This window comes from Hakea prostrata, unplaced genomic scaffold (genome assembly GCF_041222555.1).
Source record: "Hakea prostrata isolate BN-2017 unplaced genomic scaffold, UWA_Hpros_2 contig_135, whole genome shotgun sequence".
Classification (NCBI taxonomy): Eukaryota; Viridiplantae; Streptophyta; class Magnoliopsida; order Proteales; family Proteaceae; genus Hakea; species Hakea prostrata.
This window is the reverse complement of record NW_028291254.1, coordinates 91,635-109,835: the sequence shown is the minus strand read 5'-3', so window position 1 is coordinate 109,835 and position 18,201 is coordinate 91,635. Positions and strand designations below refer to the sequence as shown.

General features: G+C 45.8%; 1 pseudogene; it reads left to right on the top strand.

The window, feature by feature from the left end:
• LOC148998789 (putative pectate lyase 7 pseudogene) overlaps nt 1–17,187 on the top strand; it is a 29,281-nt pseudogene extending 12,094 nt beyond the window's left edge.
• Nucleotides 17,188–18,201: the final 1,014 nt, after the last annotated feature.

The following is an 18,201-nucleotide window of genomic DNA, read 5'->3' as shown; positions in this document are numbered from 1 at the left end:
TAACTCCCTAAGCCTTTCCTTCATTGTTGCCCGAGGGACCCTGGTCGGGAGGACTTTTCTCAGGATCATGAGAAGAGCCTTCCTCAAGAATGGCATCGGCTGAGTCCTCTACAGCAGCAACTTGAGACTCGGCTTGTGATTTCTCCTCTGGAAGTGCCGGCTCGTCAGCCAGGTATGCCTCATATTGAGGGTCAGCTGGAAAAGGATCATCTTCTTCCTGAGCCCAGTCCGGGAGATCCATACCAACTTTCCCGAAGACCTCTTTGTGGCACACCTCACGAAAAGGAGCAAGATGTCGAAGGCGTGGGATTGATCCGAGGATCCGCTCCCAAACGTCGTTCTGCCCCAGGCGATAAGCTTGAAGGTTGTAGATACCTTGCAACTCGGAGAAAGGTACGTTGTTCAGGTATTTCCGAACACACTCCTTCCGAAGCTCTGGCTTTATATGCTCGGGCTTGCTAGGGATCGCCAACTTCAGATGTTCTTCAAGCTCCCTACTTTTGAATTCAAGCCTGTCACCAAACAATGTGGCATCTGCTTTTTGCTTCCTGGCCTCGCGCTCGGCAGCAGAGGCATGAATCTTCGACGCTTCGAGGGCCTCCTTGAGGGAGATCACTTCTTCCTCATGCTTTTTCTCGCAGCTCCACGGCAGTTGCAGTCAGCTGGTCTATTTCAGAATTGGCTTTCGCCAAATTCTCTTCACAGGTTTGCAGCAAGGAGCTGGTGTGACCAACCCGGCTCAATGCTTCCATGTGTTGATAAAAGCTCAACACAACATTCCTGGGAAGGCGGGAAATATCAGAAGAAGTCATAAGGAATTATGAAAAAATAACTAAGCAAGAAGACTGGTACCTTGTAGATTGACTAACAAGGGAGGTGTCATCCAGGGCTTCAAATTCCTGGCGATCAGAAGGAGCAAGACTAAGGGAGCTCCATTCTGCAGCTTTCTCGGGATCCCGAGTCACCCTGTCGGTCAGCTTCAGGGTCCACTGGGGGGTGAAGACCTCCTCACCATCTGTTGAAGCTTTGAATTTTTTATTGGAGGGAGCATCAATTGTGTCATGCCTCCTCTTGGTTCGGGCGGAGGAAGAGACATTAGACCTCTCCACCATCGGTTTCTTACCCGAAGCATCAGCCACGGGCCGGATATTTCAGATACCCCTATAAGAGGGGTCGGGAGAGGGAATAGAAGCCTCTTGATCTACGGTCAAGGCTCTGGGCGATCGTTGCTCGGCTGTCACAACGGCCCTAGCGGCCTTCACCCGCATGCTTTCAGGGTTCATTCTTGGAGGCATTGCAAAGAAGAAGGACAAGAGTCAGAATTAAAAACATATCACTTCAGTCAAATTAAAGGATGGTGGTTAGAAGCTCACAATGAGCCAAGCCCCAGTACTGAAGGATGGAGTTATACTCCTGATTCGTCCAAAATCTGCTCAGCCCTTGGATCTCCGCGTGATGTCCTGCAAAACGAAAGGGTCAGATGTGGCCCGACCGCTGGGGTCGGGAGTCCACCTTCGAAGGCTAAGTCAGTTGATGAACATAATCACAAACGGCTCTGCTAGAAGCGCAGAGCTAAGGAATGAAGAACTAGGAAAGGTGATCTAGATAGCAGATCACTGATAGTTTAGGTCTATCAGTATGTATCTGAACCTGAGTCTCAGATAGTATTCTTTTTTTGATCCCCCCACCTTGTATGGTAGTGAGGTTTATATAGAGTGTACCTTCGAATCTCCTTCGTTGGATGCACTTGAGCCTTCCTCGGGTAGTTGTTGGATCTTATCAGTGAGATTCGTTGAGCAATAGACTTCTACTAGTTTGGGCTAGTAGAGGACTCCTGAGATAACCTTTAGGTTATACGATGTTTATCCCTTCGATAATGATTATCCGCAGCCGTCAATTCGAGTCTGCCATCATTAGGGTGATTACCCTAATCCATAAGTAGGATTAGGGCACGCTTGCAGCCGAATAAGCTTTCTTCTTCAGCAAGCCATCTTCTGGATCCGGTTTGCTCGGGAGCGAATCGGTTCTCTCCGTCTCGACCGGGGTCAAGGGTCGGACCAGGTATGAACCCGGTCTGATCATAATCCCTCCGTATCACGAGCCCCCCAGACCAAGCGTTCGGTCGATCCCGAGGGCTTGGTTTTTAATTTGGTTCGTCGTCAGATGATAATCTCTGCGTGCTTCATTAAATGTCATATCACATTTAATGTGGTGGTCACTTTTCCTCGAGCGTTGTGAGTGTAAGGCCACATATCTCCTTGCAGTTGATCTGTCGTGGCTCACGTCATCCAAGTGACGGTTTCCGAACGCCTATTTCGGATTTGTGAGTTCAAACTTTCAAAACGTCTTTCAATCTTGATCGCTGATTTTGAATCAATCTCGATCGTTCAGATTCCCGAACACTCATGCGGGAGTTTTAAAAGCGGTTCATTGTCTTCGTAGGTTTCATTCTTCCTTTCCGGAATTTGAACCTTTGTTGTTCGCTTCGCGCCTTCCCCGCTCTCAAGCTTCCGTGTCACCTGAATCGGTAAGTTTACTGGTCTTTTTCTTTTTGTAGTTTACTGAAATGAGTAATGGCGGACGATAGGGCTTCTTTAGTACCCAATGTTGGTAATAGCAGTGATGCTTTTGCTTCTCCTGCTCCCGAACAGTCGGATAGTGATAACAAAACCCTAACTGTCCTCTGGCGCGAGTTTGCTGAAGTTTCTCAAAAAGGTTTTGAAAGAAAAACCGAAACTTCTCCTGTCCTTCTCGAGTCTGGATCTTCCAAGATTGTCGGGTCTTCTAGGCAGCTTCAAACCTCCGGGTCCAATGGTGGACCTGGCTTTGTTCCCTCCATTTACAATAAGGAAACCCTTCTTTCAGCTGTCCAAGATTTTGATCTTCCTTCCTCATATCAGGTTAGGGCTCCCTACCCTGATGAGAGGGTTGATTCATCCCTTTCGGGTGAATTTTCTCTGTATATAGATGCACCGGAAAGCGGGGTTCACTTTCCCTTTTTTAATCCTTTGTTCTCCGTGAGTTCGAATCATTGGAACATTTGTCCCGGAATGCTCCTCCCCAATAGCTGGCGTCTCATCGTCGGCTTCTTGGGTTTGTGTTTTGAGCTTGGCATTACGCCATCTCTTTCTCTCTTTGTACATTTTCATGTTCTTTCTATCTCCCATCCTCCTGGATGGGTTTTTCTGTCCAAACGCAATAAGGCTGAACTTGATTGGAGGGGCAGCATCCTTGTCAAAGGAACTTGCCCTTCTAACCACAAAAGATGGCGCGAATGATACTTTTTCTGTCGAGCGCCTCCATCAGATCTTAACTTCCCAACCACCTAGAGGAGGTGTACTTCTTCTTCCGAGAGTAACCGAGGCCTTCCCTTATCCAGAGAAGACGAGGCGGCCATCAGGAAGATCAAATCCATTCCGTGGTATCAAGAGATACATGGATTTGAAGTGGAGTATAACTCCATCCTTCAAGATCTTGGGGCTTGGCTCATTGTGAGCTTCTAACCATCATCCTTTAATTTGATCAAGTGATATGTTTTGAATTCCGACTCTTGTCCTTCTTCTTTGCAAGTGCCTCCAAGAATGAACCCCGAAAGCTGCGGGTGAAGGCTGCTAGGGCCGTTGTGACAGCCGAGCAACGATCGCCCAGGGTCTTGACCGTAGATCAAGAGGCTTCTCTTCCTTCTCCCGACCCCTCTTATAGGGGTATCCGGAATATCAGGCCTGTAGCTGATGCTTCGGGTAAAGGGAAGAAACCGATGGTGGAGAGGTCTAATGTCTCTTCCTCCGCCCGAACCAAGAGGAGGCATGACACAATTGATGCTCCCTCCAACAAAAAATCCAAAGCTTCAACGGATGGTGAGGAAGTCTTCACCCCCGGTGGACCCCGAAGCCGACCGACAGGGTGACTCGGGATCCCGAGAAAGCTGCGAGAATGGAGCTCCTTCAGCTCTTGCTCCTTCGATCGCCGGGAGTTTGAAGCCCTGGATGACACCTCCCTTGTTAGTCAATCTACAAGGTACCGGTCTTCTTGCTTAGTTATTTTCTCATAATTCCTTATGACTTCTTCTCGATATTTTCCGCCTTCCCGGGAATGTTTGTGTTGAGCTTTTATCAACGCATGGAAGCATTGAGCCGGGTTGGTCGCACCAGCTCCTTGCCGCAAACTCCGTGAAGAGAATTTGGCGAAAGCCAATTCTGAAATAGACCAGCCGACTGCAGCTTGCCGTGGAGCTGCAGAAAAAGCATGAGGAAGAAGTGATCTCCCTCAAGGAGGCCCTCGAAGCGTCGAAGATTTGTGCCATCGCCGCTCGAGCGCGAGGCGCGGGAAGCAAAAAGCAGCTGTCACGTTGTTTGGTGACAGGCTTAAAATCAAATGTAGGGAGCTCGAAGAACATCCGAAGTTGGCGATCCCTAGCAAGCCCGAGCATATAAAGCCGAGCTTCGGAAGGAGTGCATTCGGAAATACCCGAACAGCGTACCTTTCTCCGAGCTGCTAGGTCTCTACAACCTTCAAGCTTATCGCATGGGGCGAGAACGACGTTTGGGAGCGAATCCTTGGATCGATCCCCGCCTTCGACATCTTGCTCCTTTTCGTGAGGTGTGCCACAAAGAGGTTTTCGGGAAAGTTGGTATGGATCTCCCGACTGGGCTCGGGAAGAAGATGATCCTTTTCCAGCTGACCCTCAATATGAGGCATACCCGATCGACGAGCCGGCACTTCCAGGAGGAGAAATCACAAGCCGAGTCTCAAGTTGCTGCTGTAGAGGACTCAGCCGATGCCATTCTTGAGGAAGGCTCTTCTCATGATCCTGAGAAAAGTCCTCCCGACCAGGGTCCCTCGGGCAACAATGAAGAAAAGGCTTAGGGAGTTATCTTTTTGTACAGATTTACCCTCTATTTAATGAATAGACATTTCTTTCTCATGTTGGCCTTTATATTTCCCTGTCTCCTGCGGAAATCTTGCCTTGAATATCAAAGTATTAATGATAAAACTTATCACTTAACTTTTCATTCCTCGCCGAATAATAATCTTGTAGAAATATTGTAATATGCGTTTCGGGAAGATGCATTAATCTTCCCCACTACTTCATTTATTGCAAAGTCCGCACGTTTCCCTTCTACAAAGTTCAAACGCTTTCCTGCCTTTGTATACCATTCACTGTTTCCAATGAATCGGAAATACATCCATTATTTTAATGGCGGTGCGACGATTGGAGGTATCTCTGCATCAGCTGCTCGCTTCCACATGTTTCCATGTGGCATCCCTCCGACCGTTGATCTTGCTTTCTGCGGATTTCGAAGCTTCATTTCGATCTAGGTCGTCGGTTGTCCTTAGCCTTCAACTGTTGTCTGAATACCTGAGGCTATTTAAAGCCTTCGTGGGTACTCTCCATCTATCCTGACTTTTGCAAGTTAGATTTGCTAAAGTGCTAAAGCGACCTTTCGTCCTTCGGCCTGCTTCCGTATTCCTCGTACTCCACCAACAGCTCTATCAACTTCTGAACAAGTGAGTTTTTTGATTACTCATCTCTTTCCCCACTTCCCCCCTTAGTAAACTGCACAGTAGTTATACTTGGGGTTTAGTTATTTGGGTTTATTGGAAGTAATAAAAAACTAGGGTTTTCCCTCTTGTTGTTGTCGTTTATTTCTGTACTGATACGGCTTGTTTGTTTGCATAGTGGCTCCCAAGATCAACCCAAACTTTATCAGAGCAAAATCTTGCAAGAAAATCGTTCCGTCGGTGGTGGTTGGGGCCAGTCTTTGTGGTTTCAGCTAGTGAATCCTCCAAGCGTAAGGCGATCGCTGCCGGTGAATCTTCAAGTCAGATTCCCGCAGTTTCTGTTGATGCCGTCCCTGCGTTTCCTTTGCCCGAAGTGATCGCTCGTCTTTCCCAGGAAGATCTTGATCACTCCGTTGCCGATGGTGCTGCCGGCGCTCCTGCTGGTGAGCTTGTTGGTGCACCCCCGAAGGAGACTCTTCGGGCATCTGAGGCAACTATGTTGGCATCTGATGAAGGTGTGGTCCCAGCAGGTGCTGCTCCTATTTCTATCTCTAGTGCTTGTTTGGCATCCTCCTCCTCTCCTTCCGAGTTAGAGGATTTTGCCACTAGGAAGCGCCGTCGGGTGACAAGTGATGCAGCTCATCCTTCTCTTAGTGTAGCTCATCATTCTCATCCTTCGCCTGAATTAGTGTCAAACGAGTTTGACAGAGCGTTGGAATGGTGTCTTGCTGCTCGAATGACTTCCGAGAGCGCAGCTTCTGTCCAAACTTCCGGATGAAGACTTTACGAAGTCACTTTGGTGATGTAAGTCTTTGTTCATTATCCTCCGATTCCGAAAAATTACTTTTCTCGCTCCTCGCTAACTCGGAAGTTGTTTGCAGGGAGTCTTCTTTGGTAACTTCCACAACCAAGTGGAAGTAGTTTCTAGGCTCAATAGATTGAGCAATGAAGTTTCTAGGCTTCGGGAAATCTCTGAAGCTAAAGATGTTGAGATTGCTCGCCTTCGGAATCTAGCTTGGGAGGTGGCTGGAGAAAAAAATTCGATGATTGGTCGTCTTCGGTCAGACTTGGATGATGCCAGGGAGAAGATCCGGCGACTGGAACGAACAGTTGGAAAGTCGGAGCCAAAGGATCCGAAACGTTACCCGAAAGGCAAGCTGTCGTTCCTTTGCCCGAATCCCTTCCAACCGATGTTCGCAGAGCTGCGTCTTCAAGTATTTACACAAAGTAAGCCTTTTGTTGATATGCTGAATGCTTATAACTTGCAAGGGTACCGGGATGGTGAGAACGAAGTATGGGAATCAATATTAAGGAAGGATCCTCATTTTGATACGACTCCCTACAGTGCTATTTGCCATCCTGAAGTATTTACCGACCTAGGTATTCCTCCTCCTTACTGGACCAAGGATAAGATTGATCCTCCACCTTCCGATCTAGATATTATGCAATATCTGGAAGATTCTCCTGTTTATTCTCCCCTGGAAGAAGTCAATTATGACGAGCTTGTACTGAATGCGAGTTTGGTCGAGGACCATACTTCTCCTGGACAAGCTGGACAAAGAGTATGAAATTGCGGAGGATTTTATGCATACCGAAATATTTTTGTATTCCTCATTTCTTCTCTTCTTTTCCTTGAATCCCCACCAATGGTTGACTCATATGTTTGTTCTAGCAAAGTCGCGTCGATCTTGTATAACTTCTTAACAGTCACCTATGATGACTTTCTTTTTTGATCGAAGATTGTATCCAGCTCTTGTAATTGTTTTGATACTGGCCTCTTTGGATCTTTTGAAGAAATAAGAAATTACTTTATCTTGAACTTTGCTAGCCACTTGAATCGCTGTTGCATTAGGTCTTAGTTGTTTGAAACAATGCCTTTACTTAAGGATTTCCGGAGAAATACAATAAGTCTGAGAAGGAACTCACTCGGGTTTTAAACCGATGCCTTTACTTAAGGATAATTCAAAAATTCAATAAGTCTCGAAGGAACTCACTCGGGTTTCAAACCGACGCCTTGCAAAAGGAACTCACTCGGATTTTCATCCGATGCCTCGACTTAAGAAAGTTCGAAAAATTTCCATAAGTGTTGAAGGACCCACACGAATTTTCATCCGATGCCTTATAGTTGGATCTTGTTCTTGAATGTGGTGTATGATGCCCCCCAATCAAAAGATAGTTTATTGAAAGCCAAAAATTGCATTGATTGAGTTGAAAATGATTAAATCGCGAACAAAATTGAAATCATCCTCAAGGATAAAACTTTTTGAGATGCCTAGCATTCCACGAACGATGCAACTCTTTCTGGGTATTGATGTTCTTCAGCCTGTAAGCTCCTGAACCGACCGGTTTCACAACCATATAAGGTTCCAATTTTCTTTGGTGACGCGGGTCGAAAGCTAGGGTGTTTCTCAACACCAAATCTCCGGCTAAGTACCGACGATTCTTCACTCGAGTATTATAATGATACGCTATCCTTCTTTGATAATGTTGAGTTCGTGCTATTGCCTTTGCCCGAACTTCGTCCAACAAATCAAGACTATCAAGCAGTCCTTGTTCATTTGCTTTTTCCTCGAACTCACGATCCCGTAACGTCCCCGCCATTATCTCCACTGGTGCCAATGCTTCGGATCCATATGCCAACCTGAATGGAGTTTCTCTTGTGGGTGTTCGAACCGTAGTTCTATAAGCCCACAAGACATTATGAAGTTCTTCGACCCAAGAAGCTTTGTCACTTCGAGTCTTCTCTTTATTCCTTCCAAAGAGCGTTCGGTTAGTAACCTCTACCCGTCCATTGCTTTGGGGGTATGCCACCGAGGACATACGATGCTCGATCATATATGTTCCACAGAATTGCTCAAATTGTGGACAATCGAACCGAGTACCATGGTCGTTGACAATAATCTTTGGAATCCCAAAGCGATATATGATTGATTCAAGCACAAATTTCTCCACTTTTTTCTCAAGAATTGCCGCCAGCAGCACTGCTTCTACCCATTTTGTGAAGTAATCAATTGCTACTATCGATATTCCCGTCCGCCCGATGCCTTGGTGAATTTGCCCATGATATCAATTCCTCACATTGCAAAGGGAATGGGATTTAGAATTGAAGTCATAGTTTCCGCCGGGCGCTTCGATCTCGTAGCATGAATTTGACAGTTACCACATCGACGAACGTACTCCATAGTAGCCTCTTGGACCTTAGGCCAATATAACCCAAGTCTTAGAATTTTGTGGGCCAGGGCTCGGCCACCCATGTGAGCTCCACAAATTCCTTCATGAACCTCAGCTAAAGCTGATTTTGCTCCTTCGGGGCCTATACATCTCATAAGGGGTCTAGCATAAGATCTCTTGTATAGTCTCCCATTCTGAATGACAAATCTAGCTGATCGAATCTTGATCAACCTTGCCTCTACTGGATCCTCGGGTAATTTGTCATCCCTTAGATACTTGATTATTGGATCCATCCAAAGAACGTTCGCTTCAATATAAGAAATTTCTTTCTCATGATAACTTGGAAAAGTTATCTCTTCAATGTAGACCGAAGGGTCTAGATTCTTTTCCTTGGCATTGGCTAGTCGGGATAGCTCATCTGCCACTAAATTTTCATTCCTCGAAATCTGAGATATCTTCAAATTCCGAAATTGGTTTTGAAATGCCTGCACTATCTCTCGATATTTCTGCAAGCGTGGTTCTTTAATGCCATACTCCTCCTGGACTTGGTTGACTATAAGCTGAGAGTCACTATAAATAGTAACATCTGCAATAGATAATGCTTTTGACAACCGAAGTCCTGCTATAAGAGCCGCATATTCTGCTTCGTTATTACTTGCATCAAATGCGAATCTCAAAGCATATCGAATAATAAATCCTGCTGGACTTTTTAATAGAATTCCAGCTCCTGCTCCATCTTTATTACTCGAACCATCCACATATACCTCCCAAGTGGTTGGTATAATGGGATCCTCAATGGTGGGTTCCATTGGTGCAGTAGTTTCTACTACAAAGTCGGCTAATGCTTGAGCCTTGATTGCAGTTCTGGGCTTAAAGCTCACTTGGAACTCACTGAGCTCAACCGTCCAGGACACCATCCTTCCATACAAATCAGGTTTGTTAAGAACTTTACTAAGAGGAAAAGTTGTAAATACCTCAATTGGATGAGCTCGAAAATATGGCCTTAGCTTCCCGGCGGCCATCATGAGAGCCGAGCTCGCTTCTCAATCTGCGAATATCTCGTCTCCGCATCTAGCAACACGTGGCTTACATAGTAAATCGGCCACTGTTTTTTATCTTTCTCCCGAACAAGTACTACACCGACCGCCGAAAGGGACGTCGCTAGATATAGCTGTAATATTTCCCCCTTCTCTCGGCCGGGACAGGATCGGTGGTTGTCCAAGTGCTTCTTTTAATTCCTCGAAAGCTTTCTCCGGCACTCTTCAGTCCACTTTGCTTCCTTACCGCCCTTCAGGTCTTTAAGTGCCTTGAAGAAAGGCAAACATTTTTCTCCGCATTTGGAGATAAATCGATTTAAAGCAAAGAACTCTCCCCGTCAAACATTGTACATCCCGAACGGTTTTGGGAGCCTCCATATCAATCGAGCTTGTATTTTGGCAGGATTAGCCTCAATTCCCTCTCGTGATACCATGAACCCCAAAAATTTGCCCGAGGAGACTCCAAAGGCACATTTTTCTCGGGTTTACCTTCATTTGATGTTTCCGTAGTACCGAGAAAACCTCGAGTCAAATCTGCAATATGATTTGCTTTTGTAAAGCTTTTCACTAGCATGTCATCAACATAAGCTTCAACATTCTTTCCTATCAGCTCTTTGAAAATCTTGTTGACGGCCCTTTGATATGTTGCTCCTGCATTCTTCGGGCCAAAAGGCATGATCTTGTAATAATAGCTCTCATGATCAGTCATGAAAGCCGTATACTTCTCATCCTCCTTATTCATAAGGATCCGATTATACCCCGAGTAGGCATCCATGAAACTTAAAGTTTCATATCCCGCGATTGCATCTATCAAGAGGTCAATCCGAGGCAATGGGTAGCAATCTTTTGGGCAAGCTTTGTTTAGATCTGTGTAGTCTGTACACATCCTCCACTTCCCATTCGCCTTTTTTACCATTACCACGTTGGCCAACCAAGTTGGGCACTCAATTGGTTCTATGAAACCAGAATTCTTAAGTTTTTCAACTTCGCTTCGAACGGCTTCATACTTTTCAATGGAGAAATTTCTTCTTTTCTGTATCACTGGTTTCGCCTTAGGGTCTATCCGTAGTTTGTGCTCTGCAATGGCCCGATCGATTCCGGGCATGTCCTCAGCAGATCATGCGAATACATCTTTATTCTCGTTGAAGAAATAACTTCAACTCATCTTTAAACTCTTCCACTGCTCGGACCCGATATAAGTAATCTTTTTCTTATCCTCGGTACACAGCTAGATTTGCTCCAGCTTCTCCACTGGTTCGGGTCTTTGCATCTCTGTCTCTTCCTGATCATCTCAAACTTCTATAGGCAGGGCAGTTACCTTCCTCGGGCCCTCCTTGTCTTTTAAATAGGCAACATAACACTGCCGAGAGATCTTCCGGTCGGGAGGAGACTTGACCAATTCCCATATCGGTCGGGAATTTTATCTTCAGGTGCTTTGTCGAAACAATAGCACCTATCTTGGATAAAGATGGTCGCCCGAGGATCATATTATAGGCTGGTAATTCCCGAACCACCAAAAAATTGATTCGGACAGTTGTTTCCTTAGGAAAACTTCCAATGGATAAATCCAACCGGACCGATCCTTCCGCCACCGCAGATGACCCCCGCAAAACCATATAGATGTGTGGATGAAGGTTTCATCAAGTCCCGATCCACCTTCGGTTTTTGATACACTTCGTAGGAAATTAGGTCAGCTGCAGACCACCGTATCAATCAAAACTCTATGCACTTCCCGCCGTGCAATCTCTACCTTGATGACTATAGCATCATCATGAGGTAAACAAACATCTCTTTCGTCTTCCTCGCTAAAGGTGATAGAATCTTCACCATTCAGCTTCTTCCACTTCGCGTCTCTCCGGTTCCAACAAATTTGGATTTTGTTTTCGGACTCCGGAGTGATTCGGGCTCGGTCCCCCGAAGATGGTAAGGATCGGTGACCGAGTAGCTTCAATCACCTCCTTGCCTTTCTTATACTTTGGGGCCTCCCTTGATCGTTCCGAACTAACCGAACGATCCCTTTTTGGAGCAGCCGCACGTGGCTCACGTGGCTCCTCCCTTCTCCCCGCTAAGAAAAACGGACAGATGTCCCCGAGATATCGATCTCTCAATATCTGCCTTCGATGACGACAGGTCATTAGTATAATGACCATAGTCCTTGTGGAATCGGCAATACTTTTCCCGATCCTGCTGCTCTCGGGTTTCAAAAGAATTTTAGGCGGCCACTTTAAAATATTTTTTCTTTTGAGGATATTCAAAATATTAGCCCGAGGAGCATTCAATGGAGTGTACTCACTTTTACCGGGGGACCTTTGGCGCCAAGGCTGGGATTTTCCAACCCGATCGCGAACATTTTTCTTTGGCTTCGCTTCGCTCAGGAGCCTTTTGTTCCTTATTGGAGACTTTATTATCTCCTTGGCACGCATCTAGAATCTCCATGACTTCAGCCTCGCTTTTGGCATCTCTGTACCAACTCAGCATAAGTCGCAGGCATATCCTATAGTAATAACTCCAGGAGTTTCTGATTAGTGAGTCCCGTGAATAGAGCAGTTCTAGCTACTTGTTCATCCAAAATTTCTCTCTCCATCGTCACTTTGTTGAATCTTTTCAGAAACTCTCTGATTGATTCGCTCTTTCCTTGTTTGACAAGAAAACAAGGTTTCTTCCGTTTTCTTGACTCGTATCCCACTACGGAATCGCCCTATGAATTGGTGCGCCAATTCGTCAAAGTTTACGATCCTTCAAGAGGGGAGGTTAGGAAACCACTTTTGTCGCTGCTCCGTTAGAGATGAACCAAAAACCTCGCATAAAATTTCATCGAATTACCCGAAACTGCCATGGTCTCGTTGGTAATAGCCGATGTGAGCTGTTGGATCTCCGGAGCCATCGAATCTTGAGAAGGTAGGCAAACGGAAGTTATGGGGAAACCGATATCCCGCAATTGGCTCAGCAAAGGGAGTCTTTCGAATGACTGAGTAAATATCCTTAGTTATTCTTCCCTTAGCCAACTACCCTAATTTCTCATTGATGTTGGCCAATTCTTGACCAATCTGGGTCGGGTGATCTTCAGCAATATGATCACGACCTCTATTAACACGATCATCCCGTGCTACTCGATCATCATGAACAGCCCGTCCTTCCCGAGCATTCCTCTCGTCGCGAACCGCTCGATCATCACGAACGGTTCTTCCGATAGTGGGCGAGTTAGTTCTTACCCCTGTATCCAACCTTGTGTTTGAATCGGTTGTACTCTCTTGCGGTCTGTCGAACCGATTGTCTCACCTCGGTTGATCATCGATCCTCCGAAGTCCTCGGTCTCCTTCACGGAAATTCCGATCAATATTCCGGTCTTCGCGGTCTCTCGGTCACGTGGCAATGCACGTCTCCCGAATCGTGCTGATCGTGCTCTTGTGGTAAAACCACTCGTCCTGGTGAGCATGTGGAGTGCTTGGCTCACCTCCAAGAGTTGAATCTTTACCTGATCCAATTGATCTTGGATTGTATCGGGGAGGAGGATTACGTCCTCCCCGGCCACCATCCACCTCGATAGGATTTTGGCTTTCCTGGGGAATATCTGGATTATTCACTCCAGGGATCTGAACACCGGAATTGCGTTGTGCAGCGGTTGCTGCGGCTGCTTGTCTAGTCACCATGGCTTTTCAAGTCGTTTCCCACAGACGGCGCCAATTGATGCGTCCAAAATCTGCTCAGCCCTTGGATCTCCGCGTGATGTCCTGCCAAAACGAAAGCGTCGGATGTGGCCCGACCGCCGGGGTCGGAGTCCACCTCCGAAGGCTAAGTCGCTTGATGAACTTAATCACAAACGGCTCGCTAGAAGCGCAAAGCTAAGGAATGAAGAATCGGGAAAGGTGATCTAGATAGCAGATCGCTCGATAGTTTAGGTCTATCGTATGTATCTGAACCTGAGTCTCAGATAGTATTCTTTTTTTGATCCCCCCACCTTGTATGGTAGTGAGGTTTATATAGAGTGTACCTTCTAATCTCCTTCGTTGGATGCACTTGAGCCTTCCTCGGGTAGTCGTTGGATCTTAATAGTGAGATCCGTTGAGCAATAGACTTCTACTAGTTTGGGCTAGTAGAGGACTCCTGAGATAACCTTTAGGTTATACGATGTTTATCCCTTCGATAATGATTATCCGCAGCCGTCAATTCGAGTCTGCCATCATTAGGGTGATTACCCTAATCCATAAGTAGGATTAGGGCACGCTTGCAGCCAAATAAGCTTTCTTCTTCAGCAAGCCATCTTCTGGATCAGTTTTGCTCGGGGTCGAGGGTCGGACCAGGTATGAACCCGGCCTGATCATAATCCCTCCGTATCAACTCCACTTCAAGTCCATGTATCCCTTGATACCACGGAATGGATTTGATCTTCCTGATGGCCGCCTCGTCTTCTCTGGATAAGGGAAGGCCTCGATTATTCTCAGAAGAAGAAGTACACCTCCTCCAGGTGGTCAGGAAGTTAAGATCTGATGGAGGCGCTCGACAGAAAAAGTATCGTTCGCGCCATCTTTTGTAGTTAGAAGGGCAAGTTCCTTTGACAAGGATGCTGCCCCTCCAATCAAGTTCAGTCTTATTGCGTTTGGACAGAAAAACCCATCTGGGAGGATGGGAGATAGAAAGAACATGAAAATGTACAAAGAGAGAAAGAGATGGCGTAATGCCAAGTTCAAAACACAAACCCAAGAAGCCGACGATAAGACGCCAACTATTGGGGAGGAGCATTCCGGGACAAATGTTCCAATGATTCAGAACTGCGGAGAACAAAGGATTAAAAAAGGGAAAGTGAACCCCGCTTTCCAGTGCATCTATATACAGAGAAAATTCACCCGAAAGGGATGAATCAACCCTCTCATCAGGGTGGGGAGACCTAACTCGATATGAGGAAGGAAAATCAAAATCTTGGACAGCTGAAAGAAGGGTTTCCTCATCATATATGGAGGGGAATGGAGCCGGGTCCACCATCGGACCCGGAAGTTTGAGGCTGCCTAGAAGACTCGACAATCTTGGAAGATCCAGACTCGAGAAGGACAGGAGAAGTTTCGGTTTTTCTTTCAAAACCTTTTTGAGAAACTTCAGCGAACTCGCGCCAGAGGACAGTTAGGGTTTTGTTATCACTATCCGATCGTTCGGGAGCAGGAGAAGCAAAAGCCTCACTGCTATTACCAACACTGGGTACCGGGAGAAGCCCTATCGTCCGCCATTACTTGTTTCAAGAACTACAAAAAGAAAAAGACCAAGAAACTTACTGATTCAAGGGAGGCGGAAGCTTGAGAGCAAGAAGGCGCGAAGGCACAACAAAGGTTCAAATTCCAGACAGGAAGAATGAAACCTACGAAGACAACGAACCGCTTTTAAAACTCCCGCACGAGTGTTCGGGAATCTGAACGATCGAGATTGATTCAAAATCAGCGATCAAGATTGAAAGACGTTTTGAAAGTTTGAACTCACAAATCCGAAATAGGCGTTCGTAAACCGTCGCCTGGATGACGTGAGCCACGACAGATCAACTGCAAGGAGATATGTGGCCTTACACTCATAACGCTCGAGGAAAAGTGACCACCGCATTAAATGTGATATGACATTTAATGAAGCACACAGAGATTATCACCTGACGACGAACCCAGTTAAAAACCAAGCCCTCGGGATCGACCGAACGCTTGGTCTGGGGGGCTCGTGATATGGAGAGATTATGATCAGACCGGGTTCATACCTGGTCCGACCCTCGACCCCGGTCGAGACGGAGAGAACCGACTCGCTCCCTAGGGAACCGGATCCAGAAGATGGCTTGCTGAAGAAGAAATCTTATTCGGTCAGCAAGCGTGCCCTAATCCTACTTATGGATTAGGGTAATCACCCTAATGATGGCAGACTCGAATTGACGGCTGCGGATAATCATTATCGAAGGCATAATCATCGCATAACCTAAAGGTTATCTCAGGAGTCCTCTACTAGCCCAAACTAGTAGAAGTCTATTGCTCAACGGATCTAACTGATAAGATCCAACGACTACCCGAAGAAGGCTCAAGTGCATCCAACGAAGGAGATTCGAAGGTACACTCTATATAAACCTCACTACCATACAAGGTGAGGGGATCGAAAAGAATACTATCTGAGACTCAGGGTCAGATACATACTGATAGACCTAAACTATCAGCGATCTGCTGATCTAGATCACCTTTCCCAGTTCTTCATTCCTTAGCTCTGCGCTTCTAGCAGAGCCGTTTGTGATTAAGTTCATCAACTGACTTAGCCTTCGGAGGTGGACTCCCGACCCCAGCGGTCGGGCCACATCTGATGCTTTCGTTTTGCAGGACATCACGAGGAGATCTAAGGGCTGAGCAGATTTTGGACGCATCACTATGTCATCACTGACCCCTCCGACAATGACATGGTAAACACAAAGAATAGCACCCTCCGCCATGCCGTCATTTAGAAGGAACCATTATGGATAATCTTCGAGAAAGACATGAACATCGTACTCAAGGGTGAGCTTATTATCGCCCCTGACAAGACTATCGATGGCCGAGGTGCCAATGTCCACATTACCAAAGGCGCTGGTTTTACCCTCCAGTCCGTCCGCAATGTCATCATCACCAACCTCCATATGCATGACATCGTTTCAACTCCGAGTGGTATGATTCGTGCTTCTGTCGACCACTACGGAACGCACCGTCAGTGACGGTGATGCCATCAACATCTTTGGCTCCTCTGACATCTGGATCGACCACGTGACCATGTCCAAAGCTGCAGATGGCCTAATCGATGCCGTCGAGGGTTCCACTGCCATCACCATCTCGAATATCGACTTCAGCAATCATGATCACGTACGTATAACTAGTCAATTTGCTATAAGTCTCCTGCTAAAACTGATTTCTCTAAATATAACTAACTTATTTTATAAAAGGATTGACTACGTAAAAACTAGGAGTACTTCGACCTTCCAAGTTGACCCACTGACTGTTGCTTCCTTATTGGTGAACAATCGTGTTGATAGGTTATGTTGTTAAATGCAAACACCTCCTCTGCTGACAATAAGATGAAGGTTAGGATAGCATATAACCATTTTGGGAAAGGATTAACATAGAGGTTGCCCAAAGTCCTAAATGGATTTGCTCACGTGGTGAACAATGACTACACGGAAAGGGGGATGTATGCCATTGGGGGCAGCTTAAACCCATCCTTCCTCAACCAGGGCTACCGTTTTGTCGCTGGAAGCTCATTGAGAACCAAGGAGGTTACCAAGAGGGCTGCAGCGCTAGAAAGCGAGTGGAAGAATTGGGTGTGGGTATCGCAGGGTGATGTGATGGAGAATGGTGCCTTCTTTGTTGAATCAGGTTCCCCAGCACAGAAGCAGGCCCTCCTCACTGGAGACCTTATTAGCCCAAAGGACGGCAAAGACTGCGGCAGCCTCACTCAGTCTGCTGGTGCACTCAATTGTAAAGTCGGCAGCCCTTGTTGAGCTGTTTCTCGTTCTTTTAATTAATGTAACTTCAAGCACTGTACGTTATTCTTCATGGGCTGATTCTTCTGTAAGTTTAGGCGCTGCATGTTGGTCTTCATGGAATGAATAAAAACAGTAACTCTTGATTTTCCAAAACAATGAATAAAAGTACTAACAAAAAGGGGTCTTCCATTACTTCAATACTAGCTAGAACAAGACCAAAAGGCCAACAAAAACGGCTACATGTTGTAAATTCAGATATGCTCTTAGTAAACTATTTGCTCGTGTCTAAAAATGCTACGCAGATGCACGCGTCACAATTAGGTAGTAAATAGTAAGTAGGGTATCAATCCCACGGAGAATTTTTTCTGTAAATTTGAATGTAAAAGGAAGATTAAGTTAAACAAGATTGACAAAATTACTTTGTGATTAATGAACTAAAGAGACGAAGGACATAAGAATTAAACAAGAGGGCCTAAATTGGAGAGCACACGATGGAAAGAACTATAATAAGTGGTATAAATGTTGGAAGTCAATTTTCCCTCCCTTGAATTTGGGTTGTGAATGCTTCAACAAAGCTGCAGCACAAGGCATATCAAAGAACCTAGAACAAAATTACACACGGGTATCTTCCAGTCCACATATGCATTGACATCCTAATTCAAAATCATCATATTCCTATGGAGAATTTAACTGAGGATGCGAATCACGCTTGATGAGTTCCAATAGTGGTTACTTGAGGTAGGTGAATATCCCTACCCTACCCATTGATTAGCTAAACCCACATAAGGATCATGCTAGTTCACGTTTTTCAACATTGGTCTAGCTCCAATTAACTAAAACCAAAACATTCACTCGAGGATGGTCAACGATAAATGAAATTACTCAAAAACATGAATGCTGAATACGTTGATAATAAACTGTGCTCATGGTAAAACATTTTGGTGAATTTCGCCTAGTTTCGGTGAGTACCAAACCGAAAGTTGCACCGAAAAATGAAGTTAAATAATATCGCTGGAAAATTGCTAAATA